The 7,166-nt window shown below is 38.7% G+C and overlaps 1 long non-coding RNA gene across 1 annotated transcript in view; it reads left to right on the top strand.

Moving 5' to 3' along the window:
* Positions 1-7,166, top strand: part of LOC129785641 (uncharacterized) — a 99,659-nt gene that overhangs the window by 89,578 nt on the left and 2,915 nt on the right. The window contains exon 4 of the long non-coding RNA XR_008749794.1: positions 5,796-5,841. This is a non-coding gene — a long non-coding RNA (uncharacterized LOC129785641). The remainder of the gene's footprint in view (positions 1-5,795; positions 5,842-7,166) is intronic.

Below are 7,166 nucleotides of genomic sequence, written 5' to 3'. Positions count from 1 at the left end.
GCAACACGGGCACTGCAGTGTCTGCTTCACAGCTTCCTACATCCCTCAATGTGTCTACTAATTTTCAGAAATATTCCTCACTTGAATAGTTAATACACTCGCATGAACAATATCACAAATGAAAACACAGGAGTAGAAAAGTACTCATTGACTTGGTAACTCCTGCATGCACTGTAAAGTATCAAATTCTTGCCTCACTGAATTCATTATTCAACAACATCTGTAATTCCTGCAGAAAGACATGTCAAAAAGATCTCTGTGTGAAGGCAGGATCTGGTAGAACAGATACACAACTGATTGACAGGAGTTTGGAAAAATGATGGGAGGTGGCTTGGCGCTGACATGGGAGGAGGAGGAGGACACATCCTCCTGTTACAAGACAGAGGAAGAAAATGCAATAAATCACTCAAGGAAACTAAGGCTAAGTCTAAATCTAGACTTACTTTTTTCAAGGCAGCTGCCACACCTTGTATATTTACAGTGTGTGGAAAGGCGTCAACATCCAACAAACCCAAAGGCATGTCCCAAAGACAGGTGCTTAGTCACCATGCAAGTGCTGACTTGAAATTACCCCCTACTAAAACAAACTACAGGTTGTACAAGTATGACTGACTAAAACTGATTGCAACATTGAGCCCCGTGTAGGAATGAAATGTTACAAAACATAGCAAAAGACTTTGTGGAAGGGTAAAACTACTTAATGAAAACTGATTTCAGTCACACAAGTCATTCTTTTATACCCCTGCACATGTCCAAATAGTCAGGGCAGGATCACTTGTGCTATGACATGAGGTTCAAGGAATGCCAGCTGTCAGGTCCTCACTACATCTTGTGAGCAGTTTCTGGACAGATCTTCTGTGCCTTTTAGGAGGGAGTTATTATGGTGTGATTTTTTTTTGTTTTGGTCTCACTTTTATTTCACCCTCTGTAAATTGTTACCTGTTGTCTTTGTTCCCTCCTTTTGAAGTATCTGACTGTCTTCCTGCTGAGCTAACAGAAAGAGATATGACTTACTATAAACTTGTTGCCACTCGTACCCAGAAGGCAGGTCTGCTGATAAGGCATTTCTGTTGTAGGCGGCTCAGAGCGCAGGCCTTTCGGTCTTGATGTAAACACTGCATTTGTCAGCATTTACTGGTTTGATTGCTCTTACTTGTGTCTTTGAATATCATGTATGTTTAATTTTTGCAACCTTGCCTTATTGATTCTACTCAAGATATCACACAGACATATCTATACTCACTTCAAACCAATCTTAATGTTTCTTTTACAAACCTTTATGCTGTTCTGGTAGCTGGGAATATCTTCGCACTTCTCTAAAAACCTTTCCACCTTCCTTTTCTCTAGGGAAAGCCTGCTAAGCACACAATTGCTATTTCTCCTGCTCTGCAAGCCCAGACTCTAGGTAACGGTCTTTCAGCTGATGAATCAAGCAGTGTATGTTAGTTATTTCTTTTGTTGTCTCCTTGTGGGAGATCAGGATCATTCACATTAAAAAACAAAGTAAATTAAGCTCTTTCCCTTCGTAAGGTTGTTCAAATATGCACAGCAAATTTCTGTTTTCACATTGAGTGCCTGGTTCTATTGTCACACGAAGAACGCAAAGAACCTTGACACACTGAAGGGTCCCTTAGCATTGCTTTATAGTTGATGATACCTTGCTATTAATCGAGTTAGTGTAACTATTTCTAAGAGCCATTAGAAGGGCAGTCCTCACCAGCAGGGCATTTGTAGATTAACAGCAGTTCAGGAACATGACCATGTGCAGCTACAGGACAGAATTCTACTAGTCATCATCATCATCCAAGGCAAATTCAAGAAATAACAGAACCAACTACAAGTCTGAACTGCCAGTAAAATGCCAGCAAGCTTGTTATTATACAAAGCACATGCTGTATACTGCTTCCTTCACATGTTTTGTATCCAAAGTTACAAGAAATGAAAAAAAAAAAGAAGTTGTTACAGTTGAAACTACTGACAAAAGCAGTACTGTACCTTCCTCACTTATATATGAGGTGGAAAAAGTCATTATTCATACTCTAGAGGCCAGTTTATTACCACTTTAGAGAATTTTTTTAATGTACATAATCAGTCTTCTAGGAAAATATATTCTTACTTCTTTCAAAAAATCCCAACAGAAACAAGCTAGGTTAAACACCAGAAACTACAATATCATTAGCGTTATCTTTGTTTAAGTCTCCTTGAGGGCTTGCACTGGCAACTTGACAAAAACTGTGAATTGGATATGAGTGTGCACGCTGGTTATTTAGAAGAAACAATCCTTTCTAGAAAACTAATATTTGCTTAAACATCTTTTATTTGATTGAACAGAATTCTCTGTTTGCTTCTGATCTTTGCCATTTAAGTAGTGTTTGTATTGGCTCAAATACCCCCAGGCATGATTGCACTGAGCTAGTCACACTAGTAGAAAACCAGCAAGTTTCAAAGGAAGATGTGAAGGCAAGCAAAGTGTTGGCGCAGATCTACACTGTAGGCAGAAGCCCATGTCATCACTGTCCCCATTTTAACATGTTTCATTCAGGATTTTACCAAGTTCAGAATATGTTAACACAACCATTATCATTTATATCTCTCAGAAATGTGCTGTCTTAACTTTACCACCTCACAGGATTTTACCAGCCATCCTAATTTTTGCATTTGACTTTACACCAGTACAAGTTATCCCTGAGACCCAGAATCCAGCCTTAATGAAAATGTGCATAGTGAAATAGATACTTGCAGAAGCCGCTTAGACAAGAAAGAAGGCAAAAGACTTAACAAGATGCTTATTATCATGTATACAAAAGATATTTGGGTCAATTTTCAGTGATTTCCTTGAATCATCTTCGTTGTTACTGAGTGTATAGACAGTGTCTGCTGCCCATCTCATTTTTTCCTGAAGATACCACTATGACATCTCTTCTTGAGTTCCCCTAAATTCTCTTTGTCTTTGGAAAATATTATAATACAGAGCTGTGATATTTCTTTCCTTCCAACATCACAGACTAGCCCAAGTATTCAGCTTTAAATAAGTGATGTTCATATGCACAATTTTGATCTTGTGCCCAAGGCCAGGAAGGAATCAACTGGTGAGAAGTCAGGCCTACCCAAAAACCTCCATAAGCCTATGCACTGATAAAAACTAACGTATACAGGGGTGTAAGGCACTTAGGAAGACAAGAGCTATACATTTTGTTTTCATTTGCCACAAGTAGACAATTCTTAAAGTTCACATTCAGAACAGCGGACTTGTTTGGTTTTAAGCTTCATTAAGAGAATACAGATTTTTTCTAAAGAACCTGGGAATTGCCCCAGCCCCCTAATAATTATTTTCTCTGTACCACAAGGATTTCCAGTGCTCCTTGACACAACAGATTTACCCTTCTAAGTTTTCCTACATCATTAGGCATCCTGGCCATTGTTTACTCATGACTTTATTTTGAAAAAGAAGTGCTAAAATAAAAGCGCACACCAGTATGATCTTTCTTCACTGTCCACAGATCAAGATAATTGCTTAGGTTTTTTTAAACAAAGATCAGCCCTTGCAACTCAACTCAGGAGGCAAAAAGCAAGTTTAATCCCTTCTTTCTCAAGAATGGTTTGAGGCCCAGTTGAAGTCAGTCATACTTTTACAACGTATTTTGGGTTTAGTACAATTGTGACAGACCTGTAATAATACTTACATGTTGCAGCTGACCTGAAAGGGGGACAGTCATAAACAAGTATTTTTCTTAAGAGCTGAGTGTGCATTTTTTTAATAGCAACACTGGGTTATGTAATAATATTTCTTCAGAGTAAAACTTTAAATATAGAAGATCCCATAAATATGCCAGACATTCAGTTCAATTTATAGCCTGGTTTTCTGAAATTAGCCAGAGGATGGTTCCACTTCTGGACTGCCTGAAGAGGATATTGACTTCTTACCTTTAGCACAGATATGTTTTTTCAAATGTTGGATGGGTTAGCAGACTTTTTAGAAAGTCACTGGTCTTGTTAACTCAGGCTGTAGTTGCAGTAGTGCAGTCCCAGAACACAATCTGACATGTGTTTGAGCCAGGGCTGCAAGGATACTTCCCCTTCCTTTCCCTTCTCCCTGCTTCCTCAGCACTTTACATACTGTTCCCCATGCTGCTGCTGCCTAGCATTAGGACAGTAAACAAGGCTTGAAATAGGTTCCTCAGTGTCTTTCAGGCTAAATTTGGTTACAGTGGGGAACAGGGTCAGAAAGAAGGGAAGAGAGCAACTGGTCAGTGGGAGTACAGAAATGCAGGCTTGCATGAGCATCAACCTAGAACATCAGAGCCTAGCCGTTTGCCAAGGTAGAATAGCCACAATTAATAGATCCCATCACTGTCATCTCTCCTATCTTCAAACCCTTAATCTGTATTAAAGATATCTTATTACTCTTTTGGCTCACATTTTGCCAAAGCAAATCAATTCGTCCTTGTAAATCATCCATGTAATAGGGCTTCACAGAAAATTGTGAGGATCTAATGGCTAACAAGCTGAATTGCAGAATTCCTCCTCAGTCAAAGAGAATTTTTTAAGAATCTGCAAGTGAGAAATTCATAGCAAGATTGCTGGGATTTCAGGTACTGGGAGTTTTACTCCAGATTTACTCAGAGTTGGTGTTCTGGGTTGGACCTCTGAAGAATTTTGAAATTGAAGCTAGGCAAAATATGGAATTAAAAAAATAATAATAAAAGGTGGCACAGGAAGATGGAAAAGGGAGATAGGATTTTGTGTAGGAAGAATATATGGGGAGAAGGATTTGAAATGATGTTGTGTTGAAAACTGAATAGGTTGAACCCTCAGGGACAGCTTATGTTTTGCACAAGTTTGCATGAATTACAACTTCCCAGCATGTTGCGTGAGTGATAGAACTTGGCATTTTCTGCTGTGCAGAGAAACTGTTTGCACCCTCGGAGGCAGACAGCTAAGGTGGTTTTGATCTGCAGGCAAGATACTTTTCAGGTGAAGAGAAGATTTGGAGAAAAAGAATTCAGCATGCTGTTGTAAGGCTAACAAGTCTTAGAAGACTGTAGGAGTGGCCAGGGCACAGTGACATACTTGTCCAGGAAAGCAAAAGAAATCTTGTTTGTCATGTGGCATGAGTCAAACAGAAGCATTTCAGGATTCTAGCTCACATATAATGAAAAGGCAAGGAGACCACTATTCTTCTGTTTAATAAGCAATTTCATTCAGTGTCACACCTTCTTTGGTATCCCAGTTGGGCAGGGTGTCAGAGGAGTTGCTGAGAAATACGGGGCTTAGGAAATTTGCTAGTTCAAACTGAAAAGACACAACACTGCTGCTGCTAGATCCAAGTGTTTACTGACAAAAGTGAATCCATTTCTGGAAACACAAGTGCATCCAGAAGAACTGAAACTGATGTTAGTCATTTAGTAACTTACTGAGGGGAATGTTGGTCTTTATCTAGTCTCATTAAGGTTTCACTCACTCATTTTCAGTGCTAAATTGTTCAAACACTAAAGGAAGGAAAAAAGATCTGACCCTGATCATAGTTATTGAGAGACTTCACTGCAGCCTATAAGAAACAACCTGAGAGTTCCTCTTTAGTGAGTGCATTAAAAAATGAACTGATGAAAGTGTAACTGAGTTTAAGGGATGTGTAAAGTTGGGGTTTTTTTCTTCATTTTATAATTATGGCTCTTTGGATCTGAAACATGTATGTAATCCCACTAACAGATGCATCTATAAAGCAAATGGTCTTCTTAGGTGTGGAGATGTAATGTACATAGACCACCCATTTATTTTCTATCCTTTAAATCCAGATGATCACATCAAAAAACTGGACAGGAGTACGGAAACTGACTACAGGTAAGAAACAAATAAGAAAGACCCAGATTTTACCAAAGTTTCTTTCATTAAAAAACCAAACAAAATTAACAAGATTAGCAAAATTAATTGTTAAGATCTGAGCTTCAGCTGTCAGTGCATGTAAAAGTAAGTGCCTGATCTGCTGTTTGGCTGATATCACTTCCCAATGAAAGAGATAGGTAGCCTATACATGCATCTAAATTGTGTAGACACTTACTGTCCCATCCTTTGGGCGTGTTAAGTTAAAAATTGCTGCTTGATGATTCCTGTGAGGACATACTTCCCTTCTAGTTTGGGGGACACAGGCAGCTGGGAATGGTTAATCATGGGAAAACGGTTTAATCAGCAGCATCCTGAGTAACATTGTGTCAGGCTGTGTCAAACGTGTCAGTGCAAAAACATAATTGTAGGAAAATCAGGGTTGGAAGGGGATTTTGAAGGTCATCATTCTAATCCTTTTATTCAAATCATAGCTAGGATCAAACTTAAATCAGGACAATTATTCTGATAGCTCTAGTGGGAAAATAATACAAGGACAGTAAAAAATGACAATTCTAATAAAATTCCACCATTTCATTTAACCCACTTCTAGGATTAACACTGAGTGAAGGGCATTTTGAACAGAGGGCAGTGAACTAACCTATCATGTTTTAAACTGCAAAATGGTATTTTAGAGACATCTGTGGACACGTTGGAAAGGGGAAGCTTCCCAGAGACAGTCTGGACATAGTACTTTAGGAAAGTGGATTTAGTGGGTAAACTTTTTTTTACTTTTTTTTTTTTATCAATATGCTATAAACAGCTTAGGATGCTTTAAATATTGCTACCATGCTGCGTTGCCAATACATTACTAGACAAATACTCCTAAGAGCTTCATGGTATGGTGAAAGTGATTTGGCTGTCAGTGTTTGGCAGCTGGAAGTGAAGCTGCTCAGATTACAAGCCGAAGAAGCAGCAGAAAATATATACTGCTATCGTGTGACATAAAAGCAAATTTTCTGCTGAAAGCAAGAAATCTGTATGAGCTTTCTTGTGGCAGATAAATTGGTCTCATGATTTCCTGTCAAAGGATATACCATTGTGAGGCAATTTCACTCTTCTGCTTAGACCTCATCCTAACATAATGTGTGAAAAGTTTTGCTGTGTTCGTGGGCTGCAAAGATGCCTTGCTGAGCTGAGAAAAAATTCTCTCAAAGAGTATATCTGACTCCATTTTATTGGATATTTCCTCATTTTGGCAAGCTTACGGAAGGTGATTGCTCTCAGATAACATAGAAAGGGCGAGCAGTTTTCAAAATTTAAGTTCTGTTTGAAAGTCTGTTTAA

The sequence above is a fragment of the Falco peregrinus genome, chromosome 14, assembly GCF_023634155.1.
Source record: "Falco peregrinus isolate bFalPer1 chromosome 14, bFalPer1.pri, whole genome shotgun sequence".
NCBI lineage: Eukaryota > Metazoa > Chordata > Aves > Falconiformes > Falconidae > Falco > Falco peregrinus.
Note: the sequence above shows the minus strand (reverse complement) of the source record. Positions and strands in the feature narration are given on the sequence as shown.